Genomic DNA, 27,349 nt, shown 5'->3' with positions numbered 1-27,349 from the left:
CTTCACAGAACAAGTGAGGTGGGGGGTTGGGCAGCAGCCAGTTCCCAGCACCTCTGTCTCCCAGAAATCCAAACTCTAAAAACCCTGTTGATTTTTCGGTCCCTGATACGGAAGGATAACAATATTAGCCACAAAGAACATTTTTTATCTGTCTCCCTATTTCTATTTCCATAAAATAGTCTATAGAAGTAGAATGCTAGTTCGATAGATTTACTTCATCTTAGTTTCTTCTGTAGGTCTAGTTTAATATATATATAGATATATATGTAGCACATTTATCAGATATTTTTAAATATATTAATCATGATGATCTTATCATCTGCTCTTATTTAGTGGAATAGCTACTTCGGGTTTTCTGGGGCCCCGGTAAGAAAGTGCATGCATTTGGACCAATAGTTAATGTTCTATCTATAGTCTTCCTTGTACCCTCAGCTTTGTTTTCAAAAAATCTTTTCAGTTATAGGAAGACAGAATATGTTCTTTTTTTCTTAACATCATATAACCTCATATAATAATTTTTAAAAGATTTCAAAGTAGATACAATATTTCTGGGAAATTTCTGGATAATATGTGGCCTAATATTATCATGTACATTTTAAAAACAGCTTTTCAATCAAACACATAGTTACAACTCAGTAATGATACAATTAAATTGCCTTGATATTTTGACCATTATGTCAAGATTTTCTATCACAGAGAAGAGTAAATCATAAAGAATTAATGTGGCCTTGGTTGGGTTGCTCAGTGGATAATGTGTCAACCCTGCGCACCAGAGGTGGCAGGTTAGGGCACTTAGAGAAGCAATCAATGAGAACACATCTAAATGGAACAACTAAGTGAAACAATGAGCTGATGCTTCTCTCTCTCTCTCTCTCTCTCTCTCTCTCAAGTCAATGGAAAATATTTTTAAAAAGAATTACTGTAATTAAAAATTTTTTAGATTAGCTCACATTCTTCTAATTGCTACCATCTTTTTGTCTAACAATACTAAAAAGAGAAAACTAAAACAAAAGGAATACTCTCTGGAGGCTGAGCCATAATAAAATCTATTTTTCTGTCTCTACATTGGAAAAAAAAAAAAACAGTCATAGAAGATGAGATATTAGAGTCTACTTACTGGAACGCAGTAATAGAATAAGCATAGAAACCAGATTTAAAAAGCTTTTAAAACTCTACTCATTTTTCTTCATTATTTTTAATGTAATTCTAAGAAATATATTTTATTTTTACAATGGTGAATTACTGAAAATAAGCAAGTTAAAGTTCTCTACTTGATAATGGATGTATTCTCTTTTCAGCAAAGGGAGTCTGCCTGTATTGCAATTTCTCCAGCTACCACACCAACTTTGAAGAACAGGTGGGTGGCTTAACAGTTTCCACTACTCCTTTTTTTTTTATCCTACAGGTGATTCTTCTGTTTTTCTTCTTTTATTTTTTTTTATTTTTATTTTTTTGTGTTTTTCTGAAGCTGGAAACCGGGAGGGAGGCAGTCAGACAGACTCCCGCATGCACCCGACCGGGATCCACCTGGCACGCCCACCAGAGGGCAATGCTCTGCCCATCCCGGGCGTTGCTCTGCCGAGACCAGAGCCACTTTAGCGCCTGGGGCAGAGGCCAAGGAGCCATCCCCAGCGCCCGGGCCATCTTTTGTTCCAATGGAGCCTCGGCTGCGGGAGGGGAAGAGAGAGACAGAGAGAAAGGAGAAGGGGAGGGGTGGAGAAGCAGATGGACGCCTCTCCTGTGTGCCCTGGCGGGGAATCGAACCCGGGACTCCTGCATGCCAGGCCAATGCTCTACCACTGAGCCAACTGGCCAGGGCTGTTTTTCTTCTTTTATTGTTTGTCTCTATGGCATAGTCAATCATTTTATAAAACAGTGCTATGACAAAATGTATATTTTTGAAAAGTAGTATGAGATGTGTTGATTTTAAAGGAAGTAAAGAGTTGTAAAGCAAGTATAGGCACGCAACAAATTTTGATTCTTTATTTCTTTACAGAAGAAAAACATTTAATAGTTAAAAAAAAAAAAGAGGAAGATTATTTATTTAATTCTGTGCAAATAATAATTATACAATGATGACTATCTCACCTCTGGTGACAATTAATAAACTTTTGTCCATCTTGTATTGGTCTTATTTTGTTGTGATGTTACTATCCCTTGCCTCGTGAGCCTCATTTGAGTAAATAATAATAATAATAATAATAATAATTCAATGAAACATCTTCTCATTCACAGTTCCCTCAAAGAATGAAATGAAAATTAGGAATAAGAAGGAATTCTATATATTGTAAATCAATGAAATCTGTAGAAAAAAAACAGAAATGTGTGTTTTTATAAATACAAAAATAATCGAACCAAATATAAAGTATATAGAAAACCAAGAATGGTGGGTAATCAGGGAAGTAAAAGTTTCTAAATGCATATGCTTGAAGGGACAGAAAGTAGTTGCTTTGCTAAAATTATTCTTTAAGTCTATAAAAAAGAAGAAAATTAGTGAATTGTCCAAAGATCTTAGCAAAGCAGGAAAAAAACATGTACTAATAGAAAGAAGAGTTAATGCTTCCATGGAGACCCCCTCATGGTGGAAAAGAGCTAGTGACTAGGGCCCTCAGCCTCCATGTAACTTTTACCCATTCACCTTTGCCCTTGCATTCCTTTGGAATCTTTCAGCAATAACCTCAGAAATTGCCAGCACATCTCTTAAACTTTATTTTTGGTAGTGTTCGTGTTGATTGATAAAATAAATATGTTCATTGATTATATGTATTTTCTTTATAATATTTTTTCTTCAAACCCTTAAAAGTATGCCTTCAGTTTTTATTTTTATTTATCTTTAAATTAATTTCTGTCTTTTGATATATCCTAAAAGATCAAAAAATGTTCTAGAAAAAATTCTTGTAGAGAAATTTCATTATGGGAATACCACACATGTTACTGAAGCCTAAATACTTAAGCTAGTTATAAACATAATTTTCAAATAAACTTGATTACTTAATTATATACATTTATAGATTTTTGCATGTCTTCAATTTCTCTGTGGCGAGAAAGGTTGGCAGTCTCACCTGTATCCCACATCCTCTCACAACTGTGGACTCTTGCAGGACTGTCACAAGACCAGTAAAGAGTGACTTGAGGAATATGACCATGAGAACATTTCAAAATCTGTCCAGAAAATTGGTCTCAGCACACCTGAGTGGCCGCATATAAGGAAGCATATGACAAATGTTTTGAAAAAGAACTCCAGGGAAGTGACTATACATTTGCAAAGAAAGCAGCTTTTAGTCATACACCAGTGCAGCACAATAGTGCTGGAGTGCACACTGTGAATCCTGATGCAGGTAATTGTTTTAAAGCTGTGAATCTCAGAAGCCACAAAGTGAAAAATAAGAAAGACTTTGTAAAAAACAAAGGCATTTTATCACTCACTATATGTAACCTAGCACAAGCTAGTTTTTGTCTATGTAGTTTAATAGTTAATATTTTGTGCTTCATTTTTCCTACATATAAAATGAAAAGATGATGATTGCTGAGGTTCTTACCAGGTAGAAACTATAGCTTTTTGACTACAGGTGAAAAGCTTATATATATGAACGCATACAAACATATAAGCTTTTATTAACATTAGACAACTCATAATGTCCTGAAGATTTTGTATGGATTTCCACCTATCCATATTTCTCCCTTTGCTTTTTTTTTTTTTTTTTTTTTGTATTTTTCTGAAGTTGGAAACGGGAAGACAGACAGACTCCCACATGCACCCGACCGGGATCCACCAGGCATGCCCACCAGGGGGCGATGCTCTGCTCATCTGGGGCGTTGCTCTGTTGCAACCAGAGCCATTCTAGCGCCTGAGGCAGAGGCCATGGAGCCATCCTCAGTGCCCAGGCCAACTTTGCTCCAATAGAGCCTTGGCTGCAGGAGGGGAAGAGAGAGACAGAGAGGAAGGAGAGAGGTAGGGGTGGAGAAGCAGATGGGTGCTTCTCCTGTGTGCCCTGGCCGGGAATCGAACCCGGGACTTCCTCACGCCAGGCCGATGCTGTACCACTGAGCCAACTGGCCAGGGCCTCTCCCTTTGCTTCTTAGTATTAACTTCTCATTTCCAAAACTGGAATAATAATCGTTCTGTCTCATCTGATGATCTTACTTCATACCTCAGAGAGGAAAAAGCTGCACATGTTTAAGGACTAACCACTGCCATATTTACCAATCTATATTTTCTTTTCTTTTCTTATAACATTTGGGTCATCACAGATGTGGTACTCAGCCTCCTTTCTAAATCCAACCCCTCTTCAAGGGGCTCTAGAGCCCATTACTTTTCACTTTCTTAAGGTCTTTGCATCAGAGTTGTTCTCTTCCTGGTGTGAATCATAAATTTCTCCCTCTCTACTGCATCATTACGTCCACTTTAAAAGTGTAATATATTTACAGCACACAGGTTACAAGGTTCTGCAACTAGTCCGGCTTGTGATTCTGTGTTTCTTAAATATTATAGTACATTTTCTAAATACTTCCATTTATATAAATGATGTGAAAAATGATTTCTGTTATTTGCAAAAAAACTCAAGAGGCATATAACATTTTTATATTGGAGGGTTTATTGGGCTAGTCATCACACAGAGTAAGTGAACAAATATGTGAATGGTAAAAAAAATTGCACAGAATATAATTAAAATGTAAATAGTAACAGAATTTTCTGAACTTAAAAATAAAAGATGTAGCCATTGATATGTAGTATAAAAAATGATATTACTATAATTTGTCATATGGACCTTCCCATATACTATATTTTGTTTTCAGAAACATTTTATTTAATATGTCAACGGTTTTCAAAGTAAAAGTTTCTTCACCTCAATAAAATTTTCATGTCAACCTGAAAGTATGCATGACTGTGAATACTTTCCTGAATGTACTATACTTTCCTCCAGCTATCCATGTTCTAATCTTTTGAACAATAGTCTATGCCTAAGGATTAGTTGTTCTATTTCTTTATTGACAAATGGCAAATGCTAGCTTTTAAAAAGGTAAAACCATGGCATACATAAATAAAAATAATCATATGTCAAAGATCTTACTTGACTCAATAATTAATAAGGGAACCAATAAGATGTTAAAACCAGTTCAAGAGATTCCTAAGATTAAACAGGTAAATAGATCAGCATGAGTGCTAAAATAAATTTGCTAATACGTGCAAAACTGGTCAATATCAAACAGACAATAAGATGTAATATTTTAAATTATCTCTTTCACCCTTCCACATTTAACCTCTATCTATAAAGAGTTGCTTAATACTCCAGTCAAGACAATAGAAGGCATATGCCCCCACAGAACTAGATTGCCCCCAAGTGTCTGTTAGCAACACCTTGTAGTCTATGGAAAAGATACTCGGTAATCATTTACTTATTAAAAATGTTTTTTCAAAACTAATAGAGTGGGAGACAAGATGGCGCTGGAGTAGGCGGACGTACCAACATGACCTCCCAGAACCAAAGTGGATTACAAACTAATTTTAAGAACTATCATCTGGAAAAACAAACTTTGGACTAAACTAAGAGGACTCTTCAACCAAGGAACACTGAAGAAGCCACACCGAGACTGGTAGGAAAAGCAGAAACGTGGAGAGGGCTGCCCAGCTCCCCAGAGCGAACGGCAGCAGGGAGAGACTTGTGTGGCAGGAAGTGAGTTTAGCAGAGGGGAAAGGGTCCTGAGCCCCAGGAACAAAGCCCCAGCCTGCAGCCCCAGAGCCCAGAAGAGGCGTAAGGACAGTATTTAGCTGGAAATAAGTCAGGATACTGTTTGTGAGAAAGAGTCTGATATCTCAGACCCAGGATCCTTCTTAAAGGGACCGCACAGAACATCTCTCTCACGACCACTCAACTGGGGCTCCTGGGGACGGGGAGAGAGGAGAGGACCAGAGTAACAGGAAGAGAGTGTAATCTAGGAGGCATAGGGAGAAACATTTTGGGAGATAGCCACCCTAACCCTTGGGATGAGTCACTCCCCAAAGCTGAAGTGAATATTTCCCCCGGAAACAACAATACCAGCAAAGGGAAGCAGGAGAGCAGCCAAACAAGCTCCCCTGTGGCACTCAGAGCAGAGTCGCATAGAAGGAGGGAGCTTTTGGGTCTACAGTAGTGAGTCTTAGGGTCTGAGCTGCAACGCCCCCACCCACGTGGCTGAGGGCTCATTGGAGGACGGGTGGCAGGAGACAAAAGCTCGGTTCTGCTGACAGGGGTGGAAGCCAGCTGGCCACCACTGGGCTCAGGTGTGAGCTCAATCTTGCCCAGCTGGGGAGAAGGGGGTGTGCAAAAGCGGTCAAGCTCAGCTGCCGGCAGCCTGTAATCCAGCCTGCGGGAGAAGGGCAGGAACCCCGGAAAGGGTGGAGACCAGCCCCTGAGCAAGGGCAGAGGAGCACAGCATTGCCCTGCCCATGCAACCCAGGCTTGCAGTCTAACTTGGTAGCTGGTTCCTCTCGCGGGGGTGGAGCCAAAAGCCCAGAAGAGGCGGAGTTCCACTACTGAGCTGAGCTTGAGCACGCAGTCCTGCCTGGCGGTAGAGCCAAGGCTAGCAGCTGTTCCTCGAGCGGGCTCCTCCTGCAAGGCCAGGGCGGAAGCCTGGAAACAGGCAGAGACCCGCAGCTGAGCAAAGGTGCTCACCAGTGCCCACAGGACCGAGCATAACGTCATACACAGAGGTGAGGCAAAGGCCAAGGACAACCAACGCTTGTGCACCCGAGCGAGTGATCACAGCCACTCCTGTGAAGAGAAAATGCGGAGGCAGAGAAATACAACACAAATAAACCAAGAGAAATCCCCAGAAAAGGACCTAAGTCAATCAGATATAACCAAATTACCAGATGCAGAGTTTAAAATAACGATTGTTAGGATGCTCAAAGATATTAGAACAACCATAGATGGCCATTACAAAAACCTAAATAAAGAGATAACAAATATAAAAAAGGACATTGAAATAATAAAAAAAATCAGTCAGAAATGACAAATACAATATCTGAAATAAAGAATACAATGGAAGGAATTAAAAGCAGGATGGATGAAGCAGAGAATCGAATCAGCGAGTTAGAGGACACGATAAATAAAGGCACAGAAGCAGAGCAGAAAAAAGAAAAGAGACTCAAAAAGTCTGAGGAAACTCTAAGAGAGCTCTGTGACAACATGAAGAGAAATAACATCCGCATCATAGGGGTTCCTGAAGAAGAAGAGAAAGAACAAGGGATAGAGACTTTGTTCAAACATATCATAGCAGAAAACTTCCCCCAATTAAGGCAGGAAAACATTTCACATGTTCAGGAAGCACAGAGAACTCCATTAAGGAGAAACCCAAAGAAACCAACACCAAGACACATCAAAATTAAAATACCAAAGCTAAATGATAAAGAGAAAATATTAAAAGCTGCTAGAGAAAAAAAGACTGTCACCTACAAGGAGCCCCCATAAGGATGACTTCTGACTTCTCAACAGAAACACTTGAGGCCAGAAGGGAATGGCAAGAAATATTCAAAGTAATGCAGAACAAGAACCTACCACCAAGACTACTTTATCCAGCAAGGCTATCATTTAAAATTGAAGGAGAAATAAAAAGCTTTACAGACAAAAATAAACTCAAGGAATTCACTGCAACCAAACCAAGGCTGCAAGAAGTGCTAAGAGACCTGTTGTAAACAGATCAAAGGAAAAAAAGAATATAGCAAAAGAGGAATATAGTTTTAAAGAAAAAAATGGCAATAAACAATTAAATATCAGTAATAATCTTAAATGTTAATGGATTAAATGATCCAATCAAGAGACATAGGGTAGCTGCGTGGATAAGAAAACAGGACCCATACATATGCTGTCTACAAGGGACACACCTTAAATCAAAAGATGCACACAGACTGAAGATAAAAGGATGGAAAAAAATATTTCATGCAAATAGAAATGAAAAAAAAGCTGGGGTAGCAATACTTATATCAGACAAAATGGACTTTAAAACAAAGACCATAGTTAGAGATAAAGAAGGTCACTACATAATGATAAAGGGAGCAATCCAAAAGGAAGATATAACCATTATAAATATCTACACACCTAATATAGGAGCACCTAAATATATAAAGCAGACTTTGATGGACTTAAAGGGTGAGATCAACAGCAATACTATCATAGTAGGGGATTTCAATACCCCATTAACATCATTAGATAGATCTTCAAGGAAGAAAATTAACAAAGAAACAGCAGACTTAAAGGACATATTAGATCAACTCGATTTAATAGATATCTTCAGAACCTTTCACCCTAAAACAGTAGAATATACATTCTTTTCAAGCGCTCATGGTACATTCTCTAGAATAGACCACATGTTAGGGCACAAAAGTGGTCTCAACAAATTTAAGAAGATTGAAATCATATTGAGCACTTTCTCTGATCACAATGGCATTAAACTAGAATTCAACCACAATAGAAAAATTGAAAAACATTCAAACATTTGGAAACTAAATAGCATGTTATTAAATAACGAATGGGTTAACATTGAGATTAAAGAAGAAATTTAAAAATTTCTAGAAACAAATGATAATGAGCATACATCAATTCAAAATTTATGGGACACAGCAAAAGCAGTCCTGAGAGGGAAGTTTATAGCATTACAGGCATACCTCAAGAAGCTAGAAAAAGCTCAAAAAAACAACCCTGCATCTAAAAACTAGAAAAAGAACAGCAAGTAAAGCCCAGAGCTAGTAAAAGGAAGGAAATAATAAAGATCAGAGCAGAAATAAATGACACAGAGGCTAAAGAAACAATACAGAGGATCAATGAAACCAGGAGCTGGTTCTTTGAAAAGGTAAACAAGATCGATGAACCTTTAACGAGACTCACCAAGAAAAAAAGAGAGAGGACTCAAATAAATAAAATTGGAAATGAGAGTGGAGAAATAAAAACTGATACAAAATATTGTAAGAAAATACTATGAAGAACTGTACGCCAAAAAACTAGACAACCTAAATGAAATGGACAAATTCCTTGAATCATATAATCTTCCAAAAATCAATTTGGAACAATCAGAAAACCTAAACAGACCAATTACAACAAATGAGATTGAAACAGCTATCAAAAAACTCCCAAAAAAGAAAAGTCCTGGGCCTGATGGCTTCACAAGTGAATTCTACCCAAACATTCTAGGAAGAACTAACTACTATCCTTCTCAAACTATTTCAAAAAATTCAAGAGGAAGAAAGACTTCCAAACTCCTTTTATGAGGCGAGCATAATTCTGATTCCAAAACCAGGCAAAGACAACACAAAAAAAGAAAATTATAGGCTAATATCCTTGATGAACTTAGATGCAAAAATCCTCAACAAAATATTAGCAAACTGGATCCAGCAATATATGAAAATAATCATACACCATGATCAAGTGGGATTTATTCTTGGGAGGCAAGGTTGGTACAATATTCGCAAATCAATCAATGTGATTCATCACATAAACAGAAGAAAGGAGAAAAACCACATGATAATTTCAATAGATGCAGAAAATGCATTTGATAAAATCCAGCACCCGTTCATGATCAAAACTCTCAGCAAAATGGGAATACAGGGAACATACCTCAACATGATAAAGGCCATCTATGACAAACTCACAGCCAACATCATACTCAATCGGCAAAAATTAAAAGCAATCCTCTTAAGATCAGGAACAAGGCAGGGGTGCCCCCTTTCACCACTCTTATTCAACATAGTACTGGAAGTCCTAGCCACAGCAATTAGATAAGAAAAAGAAATAAAAGGCATCTAAATTGAAAAAGAAGAAGTAAAACTATTATTATTTGCAGATGATATGATATTGTATATAGAAAACCCTAAAGTCTCAGTCAAAAAACTACTAGACCTGATAAATGAATTTGGCAAGGTGGCAGGATATAAAATCAATACTCAGAAATCAGAGGCATTTTTATACACCAATAATGAACTCTGTCATAAAGAGAAATCAAGGAATCAATCCCCTTTACCATTGCAACCAAAAAAATAAAGTACCTAGAAATAAATCTAACCAAGGAGATTAAAGACTTGTACTCAGAAAATTATAAAACATTGATAAAAGAAATCAGGGAAGATATGAATAAGTGGAGGCATATACCGTGCTCATGGTTAGGAAGAATAAATATCATTAAAATGTCTATATTACCCAAAGCAATTTATAAATTCAATGCAATACCGATTAAAATAACAATGATTTACTTCAAAGATATAGAACACATATTCCAAAAATTTATATGGAACCAAAAGAGAACAAGAATAGCCTTAGCAATCTTGAAAAGGAAGAATAAAGTGGGAGGGATCACACTTCCGGATATCAAGTTATATTATAAGGCCATTGTACTCAAAACAGCATGGTACTGGCATAAGAACAGGCACATAGATCAATGGAACAGAACAGAGAACCCAGAAATTAACCCACAGCTCTATGGACAACTGATATTTGACAAAGGAAGTAAGGAAATACAATGGAGTAAAGATAGCCTCTTCAACAAATGGTGTTGGGAAAATTGGACAGCTACCTGCAAAAAAATGAAAGTAGACCACCAACTTACACCACTCACAAAAATAAACTCAAAATGGATAAAAGACATAAATGTAAGCCATGAAACCATAGCATCTTAAAAGAAAACATAGGCAGTAAGCTCTGTGACATCTCTTGCAGCAATATATTTGCTGATTTGTCTCCACAGGCAAGTGAAATAAAAGGCAAGATAAACAAATGGGACTTTATCAAACTAAAAAGCTTCTGACAGCTAAAGACAATAAGAACAGAATAAAAAGACAAACTACACAATGAGAGAATATATTTGACATTGCGTCTGATAAGGGGTTAATAACCAAAATTTATAAGGAACTTGTAAAACTTAATACCAGGAAGACAAACAATCCAATCCAAAAATGGGCAAAAGAAATGAATAGACACTTCTCCAAAGAGGACACACAGATGGCCAATAGGCATATGAAAAAATGTTCAACATCACTAATGATTAGAGAAATGCAAATTAAAACCACAATGAGATATCACCTCACACCAGTCAGAATGGCGCTCATCAATAAAACAACACAGAATAAGTGATGGCGAGGATGTGGAGAAAAGGGAACCCTCCTGCACTGCTGGTGGGAATGCAGACTGGTGCAGCCACTGTGAAAAACAGTATGGAGATTCCTCAAGAAATTAAAAATCAAACTGCCTTTTGACCCAGCTATACCACTGTTAGGAATATACCCCAAGAACACCATAGCACTGCTTAAAAAGAAGAAATGCACCCCCATGTTTATGGCAGCATTGTTCACAATGCAAAGATCTGGAAACAGCCCAAGTGTCCATCAGAGGACCAGTGGATTAAAAAGCTTTGGTATATATATACTATGGAATACTATTCAGTCATAAGAAATGATGGCATAGGATCTTTTACAACAACATGGATGGGCCTTGATAACATTATACTAAGCGAAAGAAGTAAATCAGAAAAAACTAAGAAATATATGATTCCATACATAGGTGGGACATAAAGATGAGACTCAGAGACATGGACAACAGTGTTGGGGATACAGGGTAGGGGGAGGAGAGGGAGGGGGTTGGGGGAGGGGAGGGGCACAAAGATCATGGCTTTTCAGCATTTGCCATAGCCCCCCTTTAATCTATAGACAGACAGCAAATATTTACTTATGGTGTTTTCCACTATAAAGACTGCTGTCTTAGGGACAAGTGCTGATGAACTATTTCAGCAGTTCCTCCTTCTTCAAGTTCTTATATGTCAACATAGAGCTCCATGTTTCATAGGACATACTCAAGCTCACTCCATGCTCCCTGGAGCTTTAACACAAGGGAATCCCCCTTTTTTTCCTCTCTTTTCTTTTCTTTCTCTTTTTTTTTCTTTTTTTTTCCTTTTTTTTTTCTTTTCTTTTGTTGTATTTTTTCCTTTATTTATTTATTTTTTGTATTTTTCTGAAGATGGAAATGGGGAAGCCGTCAGACGGACTCCGCATGTGCCCGACCGGGATCCACCTGGCATGCCTACCAGGGGGGAATGCTCTGCCCATCTGGGGTGTTGCTCTGTTGTAACCAGAGCCATTTTAGTGACTGAGGCAGAGGCCATGGGGCCATCCTTAGTGCCCGGGGTGGTTTTGCTCCGGTGGAGCCTTGGCTGCGGGAGGGGAAGAGAGAGACAGAGAGGAAGGAGAGGGGGAGGGGTGGAGAAGTAGATGGGCTCTTCTCCTGTGTGCTCTGGCCGGGAATCGAACCCGGGAATCCTGCACACCAGGCCAATGCTCTACCACTGAGCCAACTGGCCAGGGCCTAGGAATGCCCTTGTTGATCAAGCTACCCAAAAGAAAAGTATATGGAGCAACCATGACAGACCGAGGAAGTCAGTCTCATACTATTCATCAGCAGAACGCTGGAGCCCGGTGTAAACAGTTTCAACTTTCTCGGGAAGCAGCACGGCAGATTGGGAAATCCTGTCCAAGGGGTCCTACACTGCCCCTTCATTTGGAGTTAACCCTCAAGGACCCCTACCAGGACAACTTTGGCAGATGGATGTTACTCATATACCTTCATTTGGCAAACAGTCGTATGTCCACATTACAGTGGATACATATTCCAGATCTATAGTAACCTCTGTCAGAACAGGAGAGGCTGCTAAGCATGTTATAGCTCATGGTCTGTATGCATTGTTCTATTATTGGATTTCCTAAACTGGCTAAACTGAAAATGCTCCATCATATGGAGCAAAAGCATTTACTGTATTTTTTCATGCTTACAATATTTAAAGTTAAGGTATTATTAAAGTGTACTCAGCAAACATTTTAAGGTCAATTTAAAAAAAAATTAAAAGGGGGTAGTCATATTTTGGAACCCCTATGGGTCTACCATATCATGCTTTTTACTTAAAAAAAAAATTACATTTCTTTTGAATGCTGATGAACAGGAGAAACCAAACCTTTTTCGCCTGCAAACTACTACCTTCTATATTAGATCCAGCTAATAACACTGTTTTGTCTTTTTCCAAATAGCTCCAGATATAAGGAAAAGATTTATATAGGTGGATGGGGATCCTCAAACCCCTCAGCGAGATCTTCTGAGCATGGCTTTTAAGATACCTAGAGGCAGAAAAAGTCCAATAGAGATCAGGGGAAGTACCAGCTTTTAGGATACACCCTTAAAGGCTCCAATGCCCCAAAGGGGTCTCATAGGATGGCATCTGGGTCCTGCTTCAATAGTGGAAAGGAAGGAAATTTAGCTAAAGCCTGCCAGGCTTACATGCCTCTGCTGTGAGGAAACAGGGACACTGGAAGGTAGGCTTCCCCCTCGCTCCTCTAAGGGAGGGTTCAGTCTCTTCCAGCCCTGCTCCAGCCACCTGTGACCTAACCTTGCCCAGAATGCTGGGGCTTGCCACTGAAGGCTGAAGGTGCCCAGGGCTGTCAGCCCCATCTACAACACTGTGGATGAGCCTAGGGTATTTCTTCCAAGAAGCAGGTAAACTGATCTCATTTGCACAAGGGCCACTTAACTATGTTTTTCCTGAATAGTCAGGTTTTTATTCTTCCCTCAAAGATCTCTGTTGTGGGTGTTGATAGTCCTATTTTCTGTTGCTTTGCTTAATATATAGTGTTTCCTTTATCCCTCCTACCTCAATGCCTCACTCATATTTCAGGCTGGGACCTACTCCTAATTTAGAGCTCTCTTTCCCCCTTTTGCCAACTTCTATTATGAATCTACCTTTGCCACCCAGCTTAGTGTATCCCAGGGTTCTCTTTACCATGCCACAGTCGCAGAGCTCCAGGGAAAAGCAACCTGGTCTCATCTCTCCAGGCAGAGGAGAACAGAAGCTCCATATCCACGCATGCTACAAATGGCTTTTCCAGTCTACCTGAATCATTACCAGCTAGAAGCAGCAGTCACTGGGACTTGGACATGAGCTGCAAAGTATAGAATGGTGACAACAATTCCAGTGCCATGCGGACTTTTCCTGGATGTGGACTTTTCCTGGACTCCTGCTCCCTGTGACAGCTCCTAACAGACTGAACTGTGGTTGGGTTGCATTTTTCAGGGATTGGCATGGTGAGGGGGCCAACTTGGACTTGGTGAACATGTTAAGGACACTACTCTTTTATGGATTCTTGCTGTATTGGCCAAGAGTTTGCTTAAAGGCTTTTAATCACTGTAAAAAAAAATAGAAGACTGGATAAAGAAGATGGGGCACATATACACCATGGTATACTATTCAGCTAGAAGAAATAATGACATTGGATCACTTACAGCAGAATGGTGGAATCTTGATAACATTATGCAGAGTGAAATAAGTGAATCAGAAAAAAACAAGAACTGCAGGATTCCATACATTGGCGGGACATAAAAGTGAGACTAAAAGACATGGACAGGAGTGTGGTGATTACAGAGGGGTGGGGGGAGGGAAGGAGGGAGAGGGGGAGGGGGAGGGGAGGGGTACAAAGAAAACTGGATAGAGGGTGACGGAGGATGATCTCTCTTTGGGTAATGGGTATGCAACAGAACTAAATGATAAGATAACCTGGAAATGTTTTCTTTGAATATATGTACCCTGATTTATTGATGTCACCCCATTAAAATAAAAATTTATTTATAAAAAAAAATGTTTTCACATATTTTTCTTTTTTTGATAGAACCATGTTCCACCAAGGTGTCATTGTATAGAGACTCATTTGTAGAAAATGACAAGGAAACAACAAAGTCTGATGTTCTATGATTTTAAAAGTCTAAAAATACATGTGACCATCAAAGCAAAACTCCACCTGACCTATTATAAATTTGTTAGAAATAGAAGCAGATACTGGACTGGACCTTTTTTTAAGATCTTTCCTTCCACTTTGGTTTCCTTATGCTAAAAGAAAAATATATTAGTAATTGATCATATAATTAAATATAAATTAACACATTTTATTTTAGTGATTAGTATCAGCAATTTTAAATATAAAATAAACATCAATATTATATTTCTTAAACATCACTTGAAGAAATATAGAAAAATCCATGATCACTCTTGCAATCACATTGTTTTGATATTCCAAATACTGAAACACTAAAATACAATAAATTGTCAATACCGAGAATAAGATATGACTTTACTCAGAAAAAGAAATTGATTTTATTCCTCTTATTCTTTATATGTCAAAATCCAGAGAGATAAATCTGAAAAGTTTATATAATGAGAAAGAAGAAAATATTTATTTTAGTTTAGTTTTAAAATATATATATATATTAGTGGCCTCTTACATTCAAGTAGATCCCAAGTGAGAATTGTATAATGTTTTCAATGGATTTTCTTTTTAAGTCAAAGAGAAATCTCTTATTCTGCTTCCCCTGTGTCTTTCCTAGTAATGTGAACCCTTTCACTGAGCATTAACCTTCCTGAAACCATTAAGCCCTTTGTATAATTCACATTGAAAAAGTTAAGATGGTTCACCGGTGAAAAGGTCCATATCTGCATTCTATTGTTTTTCCATCAGGATTATTAATACTATAAGAAAATTGCTCACAAAGGTATTCTCTTCCTTACTGCATTTTAATAAGCTGCTTATGCTAATCAGATGTCTTCAATTGTTGTGCTGTTAAGAGGGGTACACACATCTATCCAAGGGATAAACAGGTGAATCTGCTTCAGCTGAGTCATTTACATGTCTCTATAAAATATGTATGACCAAATTTACATATCAATGTCAATAGCAGTAGTTAGATGTTCCTTTCGACTTGTCTTGAGAGATAAAAGTAAGAAAGATACTAAGGATTTAAAAAGATTATCCTGAAATTCTCATTAAAGCCATACAATATAGGTGAGAAAGTAAAATGCATTAAAAAATTTTTTTAAGCATTTTGAATTCTAAAACTACTCAAAATTTCTCACAGAGTACATATTTAATGATGAATTTAAATTCTAGGTCATCGCTGTAAAAATAATCAGGCAGAAATTTGTTTAAAAAAAATTTTTTTTTTTTGAAATTTACATGAAATGGGTAGCAGAGTTAGATGCTATTGTATTGAATTCAGGTTCTTTCTTTCTTTCTTTCTTTCTTTCTTTCTTTCTTTCTTTCTTTCTTTTTCTTTCTTTCTTTTTCTTTCTTTCTTTTTTATTACACAGGGTATCTACTGTATTCTTCGCCCAAGGAGTACTAAAAACTCCCTCCAGAATTGGAGAAAAGTGATTTTAACTAGTGATTGGATGTTAGGCAAATGAGTTTGTTAAATCTGTATTTTCTGGGTTTGCTCACTTTTATTGTTAAAAGGGGCTACTGCTCAGGTAAAATGGGCTGCCAGTGAAAATGCTAATTACTTTCCTGCTTGGGAAGGGGCTTTGGTATGCTAATGTGTGCTGGAAGAGGGGTTTTCATACCAAGAAAAGTTTGTGAGGAAGAAGAAGGAGAAGAAGCCAAGATGGAAGTGAGGAGAGAAAAGCCAGTTGATGCAGAGAGTAAGAAGCTATATTGGCAGATGGGGAACCAGAGGTGATTTAGACTTGTGGGGAGCCTTTGATTCTAGGAAAACCCGGATGTGTCAGTAGCTTTGTGAGCACTGAATGAGTGGGTTTTGGAGCTCTGTGTGTTTTTAATCACCTGCCGGGTGCGTGGCTAGAATAAAGGAATGGCCCACCAATTTTTGGCTCCGCAGTTTCTTTACCATCTGTCGAATTTAATGAGAACCTACACGTGAATTGCCATGGTGGTGGCAGCCCCAGGTCTTACACTGGACTTTCTAACATGGATGGTACTCAATACGTTCAACTGGAGCTAGTGTGAAATATAGGTTCTCTAGATGTTAGCTGGACAATTACCATATGATCTCATATGGAATCTAATTAACACAATAAACTGAGGAATAAAATAGAAACAGAGGCAGGGTCAATGGGAACAGATGAACAGCTGTCAGAGGGAAGGGGAAGAGGGCATAGTTTCAAAGAAGGGGAAATGATTAGCCAAAGTTATATATACATAACTCATAGATACAGATAACAGGGTAGCAATAGCCAGAGGGAAAGGGGGTTGGAGGTAAGGTAAGACAAGCAAAGGGGGAGAAAGGGAGATGAAAAGAGACTTTGCAAGGGGCATGGGGATCACAATGCAGTGTGTAGATGGTGTTATTTTGAGTGGGACTATTGAAACCATGTCAATACAATAAATTGTAACTTTTAAATTAAAAAAAGAATTAGGGTTTACATTTAACAAGATGCCCAGGTGGTCCATATGCATATTAAAGTTTGAGAATCACTATTTTCTATGCCTTCTGCCTTTGCAATCCTTCAATTTATTTTCAGGAAACAAGTTCTCAGCTCTGAGACACTGCAACATTATTACAACATATTCTACTATGAAAACTATTCCTATATGTAGGCCCAATAGCCGCTGCCATCACAGCCAGGCACATGCAGGTTCCAATTGAATTTGGGCCGACGGTAAAAAAACAGTGGAGCCAAAAACTGGTGGGCCATTCCTTTATTCTATCCTCGCAACTGGCCGGCGAGTTAACACACAGCAGAAAAACCCTTTCCATTCGGGGCTCCCAAAACCACTGACACATCTGGATTTTCCTAAAATTAAAGGCCCCACCAGTCTTAGTCACTTTTGGTTCCTCATCTGCACATCTTCTCCCTCCTCTTTGCTCTCACCCTGCAAAAATGGCTTCCTACTCTCTGCACAAACTAGCTGCTTTCTCTTTCCCTTTCATCTTGGCTTCTTCTTCTTCTCCTTCTTCCTCCTCCTTTTATAAAACTACCTGGGCCCACGAACATGCCTCTTCCAGCACACACTAACATAACAATGGCCCTTCTCAAGCAGGAAGGTAATTAGCAGTTTCACCTGAGCAACGCCTTTATGTGGGCAGCGCCATTTTTAACAATAAAAGTGAGCAAACTAAAAAAATTATAGTTTACAAACTCATCTTCCCAACACTATACAAAAAATACAAAAAAGGAATGGAAAACCATGGCTCAATACTATCACCATAGTGATATTACTAAAGATAGACTAGATGAGCTTACTGCTTGAATATGTATAATAGTTTCCATATTGAAACTATTGAATAAGCATATGTTCAACTCTGATTCACATTGTAGACACTGAGAACATAAAGGTGGAAGAATTATTCCATTCATTTTTGTATCCCTATGAACTAGACGGAGTTCTAAATATGTATGACAGAATGGATAAAAAAATAAAAATATTTAAGTAGTTTCTAGTTTTTTTTTTAATATTCATGCTTAATCTTAGGACAGCATGCCATGACAATTAGAAGGTCATGTATATATTTAATCCATTGATAGAGAACTGAATATTATCTTGAAAGAGTAAACTATTTCTGCTTTGCCATTCTCAGAGCCTTAAAAAGCATAAACAGAGAAAATATCATCTAGTTTATATCATTCATCTCTTATCGGCACAAGAATTTGGAGGTTTATCATGATAGAATACTCCTAGTTCTTTACCTCTTTCTCTATTAGTACAAAGTATGTGTTACCAAAAGGGGTAACCTAACTCTACTTGCTGACGGATATAGAAGAATGAGTGGTTAAAATTCTTTTAAAGACTCTTTCAACCTTGGTATTATGTCATTCTATAAAGAAATTTAGACAAATATTCTGCTTTGCATAAGCATAGAATAACTATAGAAAGAATAAAAAAGAGACATGTTTAGGGCACGAAAAAGTAAACCTATTTATTTCTATAATATCCCAGGAACATCTATATATCTTGGTACATAATGAAGAGATATAGTTTTCAGTATTTTATGTCAAATTACATAATTATAAGGGGAGGCATACATATGTGTGTGTGTCTCCCTGTGTGTATAATTGTTAGTTCAATCCAGCATCTTCATAAATAATTTAGAATGTGAGATGAGCCAATTGTAGTGTCTACAATTACTTGGAATCCTTAGACTTCTGTTCAGCCTATATAATCATTTATTTTTAAAATACTTCCTGTTTTCTTTAACAAGCTCATCAACTGTTATATTTACTCTTTGTCAAATATTTATTCATGCATTCATTATTTATTGATTACTTATAAGCAGTTACTGAGAACTATGAAAATATATTTGTTAGTATGAGGATAATAATGGAATAAGCAATGGACAGTGAGTTAGTTTTGAAATATATACTTTATGTACAGCAAAAGGGAGAGTGGAGCATGGAAAAGAATATTGATAAATGGCAATTTTTGGAATTAGTAATTTATGGAGCTCTGCTTTTCACGTGTACCCTTCCCCAAGTAAGGAGCAATACTTGACAGAGTCTGGTTTATACAACTCTGTAGCCTTGGTAATAAGAATGGTTCTAAGTATTAGGGCATTTGAGGATTACTCTTATACTTTGATTCTGAGAAAGTACCACCTTTTCTTTCATCAAACATTGATTTTTTCATGCTTTTATTTAAATTTTATATTAACTGTATCCCAGAAATTCTCAATCTATGTTTTATATTTCGTGATTTTTTAGTGGGATAATTTAATTGCAGTAATTTTTTTGTTAAAGAGGATAATTCTTCAGATTCACCTTTCAGCTCCTCATTGGTTCTTTTTGTTTTGCATTCTCCATTATAAATGATACTTTCCTTTCCAAGGTCTACATATAGCTACGTTTTGGTTTTTTGGCAGTTTCTTATAGCTTTTTTTTTCCCCATAAATGCAACTCACATACTTGTCTATCAGAGACTCCCACACGTTTTTATTTTGAGATATTAACTGATTTATCTATTAGTCATCTTCAGTTATATATTTCTCTTTGTTGATTTTGTGTGTGTGTGTGTGTGTGTGTGTGTGTGTGTGTGTGTGTGTTCATTTTCGGTAGTCTGTTTTTTATAGTTGTACGTCATGCTCTGCATCACAACTATCCCATTTTCTCCTTTGAATGTGTTTGCAGTGCTTCTAGGCCTGTTACACTGAATCCTAGGTTGTAACAATAGTAGCAAAGGATCTTGTTTGGAGCAGTTAGGGTTAATAGCTCAGGTTTTCCACAGGTTATAAGCACTTCAATGTCTTATCAGCTTCTTTCTTTAGCAGTGTCTTTGATTCAAAGATACAGTAGTTTCCTTTCTTGTTCTGAGCTCTATTCTGAATTCAATAATGCACTCATAAAATGCTTCTATTTTTTTTCTGGATTTCTTTGGGTATGTTCAGTATTAGATCTTTAAACTACAAGTAAAGTTTCAAGCACATAGTACTTTAGTCTGAGTCTGTCTTAAAACTGAAAGTGGCCTGACCTGTGGTGGTGCAGTGGATAAAGCGTCAACCTGGAAACACTGAGGATGCCGGTTCAAAACCCTGGCTTGCCTGGTCAAGGCACATATGGGAGTTGATGCTTCCTGCTCCTCCCCCTTCTCTCTCTCTCTCTCTCTCTCTCTCACTCTCTCCCTCTCCCTCCCTCCTCTCTAAAATGAATAAATTAAAAAAAAATTAAAAAAAACAACAACAAAAAACTGAAAGTGTATAGCATTTTAATTAGACCTTGAAAATTAGATTTGTGTTTTATATGGTAGAATGGAGTAAAAAGGAACAAAATTCAGTCAGAGAAACTTCTTTTAGCAATACATGGAAAATAGAAGCCTGATATATAGTCAAAGAATGATGGAGATATATATAAAGAATGATTATATATATATATATATATAAAATCTTCAATGATTTAAATATTAATCTCATCCAAAACAACACCTTTGCAGAAACATCCAGAGTAATGTTTCACCAAAAACAAATACATGGACACCTTAGCCTAGCCAAACTGATATATAAAATTAAGCATAATATATTCATCCTTTGACAACTTTATTTTACTTTGCCTTAGAAAGGATCTGCAGCATCCACATTAGGAGGATGCCTGCAGATTGTGCAGAACCATCTGTAAACCTAGCCTTAGTCTTCTTTTACCTTGTTTTTAGAAACTCCCTATGTGGTCATACATGAGGGTTGGGAAAGAGAAGGGAATGTAGCCAGAGCAGAGTCCATGGCATTTGGGCCACTTATTCATGTAACTTCCTTGTGCCCTCAGGCCTTGCTCAGCCTGGATAGCATGTGTACTAACTCCATTTGATGTTGGAATGCTGTTGTATGTGCCCAACTTCTGGGTTTGTGGATCAGATAGTGCCCAGTTCACAAAGGGCACTTAAGATCACATAGTAATGGTGGCCCATGGTTAAGTGTTCAGTCTACATTAAAGGTCAATAGCAGATAAAAGCTGCTTCTCAAAAAGGCCATAGCTATCCAGAGAAGATGGCAAGGCTTTGCTCCAAAATCCTAAGTCTGTTCTGTGATTCATTTACAGAGACTCCAGACAGTGGCCCTAACTGCCACTGACAGTTGAAGGACCATGAGTTCTATTGCATTATGTGGCCCAAATGCCAGAGAGCTTGCATAGCAGCCAGCAGACTCCGAGAGTGCAGTCTGAGTCCAAAAGCAGTCTGCTATCAGAATTCTTTCATGTTGAGTAGAGATCTGTCTTTGTTCTGTTAAGTCCTTCAACTAATCACGTAAGGCTCACTCACATTATGGAGGATAATATGCTTTACTCAAAGTCCAGTGATTTAAATATTAACACCATCCATAAAAAACACCTTTATTAAAATATCCAGAATAATCTTTGACCAAATATCTGGCCTCCATGACCCAGCTATGTCAACACATAAAATTTATCATCACAGGTCACACAATTAGAATTGTTTTTTAGTAAGATAACTACAGTGGCTATCAGCAGAATAAAGACAGAGATTTTTAAAGGTAAGGACATTCTTGAAATAAATAATAAGTTAATAGGATGTGAAGTAGTGTGAGAAATCAAGATGTAGAACTAAAAAGCTATATCTAAAAGTACTTATAATAAATTTGATAATTAGATATCAAAATTTTTAGTAAATATTTGGAATTAAAAGATACAGAGAGGTGGACCAAGAATCAAAACTCAAGTTCATTGATCATTCATACAAAATTCAGAATGTAATCTATACTTATTTTTAAAAACTTTCAATAGCACACATCATTTTCATGAAACATTTAATTTTATTAACCTTCAAATAACAACATGGTGCTTAAAGTCACAATTACTTTCTAAAATTCTTAAAATTAAGATTTGTATTAGTGGAGATTTTGTACTTTGGTTTCTATAAAAAACTAATCTTAAGTATTCCTAGAAACTACCAGTAAGTTGGCATTCAACATCATTAATTAATAGATTTAAATTAATATTGCTGAGTGGACAATTAGATTTAGAGGACTTCATTTTCTACAGTAAATATTTCATAATTTAGTTTAATCTAAAGGAGTCATATACTGCTATGGTTTCAGGCATCCATCAATAGATCTTCTTTATATATAAATAAAAATATTAAGTTCAATAGTTACAAAAGCTAGTGCCTCATTCTATGTAGCTACTGCATCAGCCCAGCTTTCTGTGTTCAACTGCTTTAGAACCATAAGACTGTAAAGGGTTTCAAGAGGTCATGTTGGCCATCACCCTCCTGAATCTGTGCTCTTCATACTGTAACAGTACTATAAATCTAAATTGACCTTCAGATCTGATCAACTTCCCAATTTTTTAACATACTGACTCCTATTTTCATTTTGTATTCTAGTTATTAACTTTTTATATTAGAAAACTTTTTAAGAACCTGCACAAATACAGATATTTTTTAACCTAAATGTTGTAATGTCTTCAATTCCAACTTCCAACAACAAAGCTTTATTATATTTCAATCTCTCTCTCTCTCTCTCTCTCTCTCTCTCTCACATATGCACACACACACACACTTTTTTTTTTTTTTTACAAAGAATGTCATCAACTTGTTCTATTTTGTTAATTTTTGCAAACTGTGACTTAATAATATAATCTTATAAGATGCTTTTTTTGTATAGTAACATGTTTAAACAGAGTGGAAACAAAATATGATCACTTATTTTTTTTTTTTTTTTTTGTATTTTTCTGAAGCTGGAAACGGGGAGAGACAGTCAGACTCCCACATGTGCCCGACCGGGATCCACCCGGCACGCCCACCAGGAGGCGACGCTCTGCCCACCAGGGGGCGATGCTCTGCCCCTCCAGGGCGTCGCTCTGCCACGACCAGAGCCACTCTAGCGCCTGGGGCAGAGGCCAAGGAGCCATCCCCAGTGCCAGGGCTATCTTTGCTCCTCGCTGCGGGAGGGGAAAAGAGAGACAGAGAGGAAGGAGATGGGGAGGGGTGGAGAAGCAGATGGGCGCCTCTCCTGTGTGCCCTGGCCGGGAATCAAACCGCACGCCAGGCCAACGCTCTACCACTGAGCCAACCGGCCAGGGCCTACTTTTAATTTTTTGACAAGAGAAGTTTAAAGAGGATTTGAAGTCCAAATACATTGTTTTCTCTTTCTGAACACAACTTTTTGATTGATGTGCTTCCCAGAATTGTAAGGAATTGCTCATCTCCTTACATAAGGCTTAACAGAGCTAGTGAGAATACTTTGACTTTGATTAATGTAGTTTAAAAATTAAAAATGGACAGTCAAAATAGGAAAAAAAAACCCAGTAACAATAGCTGCTGGTGCCAACAAAAACAAAACTGGTTTGGAGACATAGGTGCTTTGTGACATCTTTTTGATGCCATGCAATTTTTTCCATAATTAGTTTTTTTTTATAGCCTTAAAATCACATTACCTTCACAAGAGCCCTAAGATTAAAATAGTGGGAAAAATTGAACTAATAATCTGCCAGTTATGGGAATTGGGGTTTAAAAGCTGACTGCAAAAATAGTCATAAAAAATTAATTTATACATAAAAAATCATACTTGTGTTAATCAATTTTTCATGTCAGTGAAACATTTTCATACAAATACTTGCATTTGGCATTAAAATCATTCTAGAGTGAGTGATCTTTTACTTTGCACTAAATGAAAGGAATAAGCTTCAAGGTTTGAATAGCAGCAAAGTTGTATTATTTTGTGCATCATGGTAATGTTTGCAATCTTTTGAAAAAGTGTTTTAAATTAATTGTTTTTATCAGAGTTAAAGCATGTTTATAAATGTTTAAAAATCAGATCCTAAAAAAGCTTCATAAATGCAAAAGTCACACTCTTACACTTTTCTTTATACCTTTTGCTCCTCAGAGACAATTATTCTCAATCTTTCCAGAAGTTTGTTCTGTTATGTACCTTATGTTCTTACATATTAAGCTCCACTGCAATATTTGTTTTACCAACTGTAGACTCTTCTGTTTAACAGTTATGAGTGAGGATGTACCTCTTATAGCCCCTTACTTCATCTTGACTTAATCTTTATCATAAAATTATATTGCCATTTAATTTAAACCAGAAATTCAAGTTTATCCTTTTTTTTTTTGTGATAGAGACAGAGAGAGAGACAGAGAGAGGGACAAACAGAAAAAGAGAGAGATGAGAAGCACCAATTCTTTGTTGTGGCACCTTAATTGTTCACTGATTGCTTTCTCATATGTGCCTTGACCAGGGGGCTTCAGCAGAGCAAGTGACACCTTGCTCAAGCCAGTGACCTTGGGCTCAAGCCAGCGACCTTGGGCTTCAAGCCAGCAACCGTTGGGCTCAAGCCAGTGTCCATGGGTCATGTCTATGATCCCACGCTCAAGCCAACAACCTCAAGGTTTTGAACCTGGGTCCTCTGCGTACCAGTTTGATGCTCTATACTAGGCATGGCCAAGAGTTTTTTCCCCTGGAGCCAGATTAAAAAGAAAACTTTTTTCATGGGCTGGACGAAATATTAAAATTAAAAAAATGTTAAATACAAAAATAATTCTTTTAAGTAAACAAAATTTTATTATGTAATTTGTTTATGAATAAATGTGAGTGAAAAAATTTTAATATACAATATTATTTAATAAAAATATATTTTAATAAAAATATAATTACATACCGTATAAATATCCAAACTGTATCGCATTCAATTGAAACAATATTTAATTAATAGAATGAGCTTGAAGGGGTTATATTGCAAATAAAACAATTATTTTGTTTTACAAACAGCCTGGACACATTTTCAGTTATCAACTGCAGCTATTGTGTATGGTACAATGCCACTTGATTCAGCACACTTAACCACAAAAATACCAAATTGTTTGACCTTGGGTGCGCACTGGCAAATTCTGCCTAAAAACTGTGGGTTTCACATCGCCGCTAAATGTCAAACAGTTCATATCGAGTACAAAAGTTGTAAATATAATGGAATTAAAAAAAAATAAAGTATTGTGAATTCATTCAACCAATTATTGGAAGTTAACCCTAGATTAGTTACATGTGGAATTCTTTTCTGCGTATCACTATCTTCTTAAATATCTCGATTTCCAATAATCAAAGACACTTCCACTACTGAGTAGCTGAGATTTTAAAGTAGCGGAGAATATTAAAAATTTATTTGCAGGCCGCATAAACTCATTATGCGGGCCGTATCCCGCCCACGGACTGTCTGTTGGCCATGCCTGCATTATACACTGCGCCACCGCCTGGTCAGGCTTGATTTATTTATTTATGATTATTTTAATATCTGTTATTGGTTGCTTTTTTAAAATTTCAAATGTTCAATTGTTTGTATACTTGCCATTACTTCTTCGACATGCTCTTTTATATAGATAGTGATTTTCAAAGGGTAAACTCTGTCAGCTAATCAATTTCAGTATTTTTTTCTTGCCATCCGTCTTTATCTGGTTCCATTCTCACCTGACACTCTCTAAACCATTTGTCCTTCAATTATTTGAGGATTTCCCCATTGAGTCTTCTGTTTCATACTTTATGATTTTCTCTTAACTACCTTCCACTTTGTTTCCAGAAGTATACAGTGACTGAAAGTTTTCTAAGAAAGGATACATGTGAGATATTCTTTAGAGTATTAAAATGTATGAAATTATTTTTATTTATGTTTACGCTTGTTTGACTGTCTGTAAGTATATGCCTTATCCTGTCTAATTCAATCAATAGAGTCTGTATTTTGTCATTTATTCAAGAATTAGAAATATAAAAACTATGTGATTTCCATTAAATTACATGACTATTATTTATGCTTTCATCCTTAATGTTTGCTTTAGCATTATTAATAGAAAATCTATAATTTCCCTTTTGGGGAGAATATTCTCATTTTGCTCTAGTCACTTATAAAATTTGCATTTAGTAAAAATTATTTTTTCAATAATTGTTATTGACAAATTAAAAGTAATGCTTATTATAAAAACAATTTAATCCTTACACCATAGTATTCATCATAGGGGAATGTCATATATTTTCAGTCTAAAACATTAAAAGCTTAGGTTTAGATATAATAATGTTATGATTATTTTAGTTGCTTTTTATTTAAGAAAAAAAATTCTTCTAGAATATCATAAAATATTCATAGACATGAAGACTCAATAACTTCTTGGTAGACGCTAGAACAGTATTTTCCAAGAAAATATTCTGTCAGTACAAAATATATCTGTAAAATATACATGGTGTGGAGCTACCTATATCCAATCAGTATATATGCACAAATTTTAGAAATATTATATAAAGATGAGAAAAAGTACAGTTGGAGTGGTAAAAGAGGTTTCTGCTCTGGGAAGCAAATGGTAGAGAAGCTAAAGAACATACATTTTACTGTAATTGTTTAACAGAGAGACAAGGATATTTTCCTTAGCTTTAGAATGTAGTGTCTGAAATACAAGGCTACATTTTTTTTTTGAGAAGAACCACTTGAATTTCTAAAATAAACTAAAGTAATAAAAGGAAAAATAACTTCATAGAGGTAATAGTGAACACATTCATTTGTACTTCAAAAATTAATCAATTTAACTAGTAATTCACAAGAATATGAAACTTCTCTACTCAAACAACAATACCTATCACTTAAAAGCAATATTGAGAGGAAAATAATTTGAAAAAATGTCTCACCTATAGAAGATAAATTTGATTTTTTAAAGTCTTATAAAGGTATGATATACATATGTAAAGATGCTTGCAAACATTAGTCATTTAAAAAAATGCAAAGTAAACAGGTAACATTTCTCTTAGGCGCCAAGGCTGTCTTTCCTAGTCAGGAGATTCTCTCCGTGGGCGGGGCACCTCACCCAGCCATTCAAGCTAACAATCAAGCATTGGGGGGAGGGGCGCGCAGGCAGCCTGAAATGCTTTCTGGAGCACAGCTGCGGATCCAATCACTGAAATTAGCTTAACCCACAAAATCTACGCACCCACGGGGCTCTAATTGATAAGATCTCTCCCAGTTCAGCAATCCAAGACAAGAGGCGTGATATTTTTCAGTGCCTTTCGCTAAAGAGGCAGGGGCAACTTCTGATTGACAGAGCCTCCATATTCAGGGATATACCTAACAAGAGGGACTTGGCAGA

The sequence above is a fragment of the Saccopteryx leptura genome, chromosome 5 (genome assembly GCF_036850995.1).
Source record: "Saccopteryx leptura isolate mSacLep1 chromosome 5, mSacLep1_pri_phased_curated, whole genome shotgun sequence".
Lineage (NCBI taxonomy): Eukaryota > Metazoa > Chordata > Mammalia > Chiroptera > Emballonuridae > Saccopteryx > Saccopteryx leptura.
This window is presented reverse-complemented; position numbering follows the sequence as displayed.